Raw genomic sequence first — 335 nt, 5'->3', positions numbered from 1 at the left:
TCTTACATAAATCAGCCGTGGCATCCACACTCCCTTCAGCAATGGCTTCAGGGTGCATTTATATGTAGACTTCTTACAAAGGCAGTGAATGATGAATTCCAGGAGGTTCTTTCCAGGGGGATCCAGCAGGTAATAAAAGATAAACACGGACTCTGTCATGCCCAAGGCACAGGATATGAGCAATGCCCTAGAATAGCCCAGCAGCAAATGCTCATTTATGCCTGACTCCCTGCAAACAAAGGGACACAAAGCTTAAAATTGTGTGACTTTTCTATTTCCCCTCCAACCTATTGACTCTTTGTTATGTAACAGTCGTATTCTGGAATTAAATCTAT

Source organism: Mus pahari, chromosome 5 (genome assembly GCF_900095145.1).
Source record: "Mus pahari chromosome 5, PAHARI_EIJ_v1.1, whole genome shotgun sequence".
Lineage (NCBI taxonomy): Eukaryota > Metazoa > Chordata > Mammalia > Rodentia > Muridae > Mus > Mus pahari.
This window is presented reverse-complemented; position numbering follows the sequence as displayed.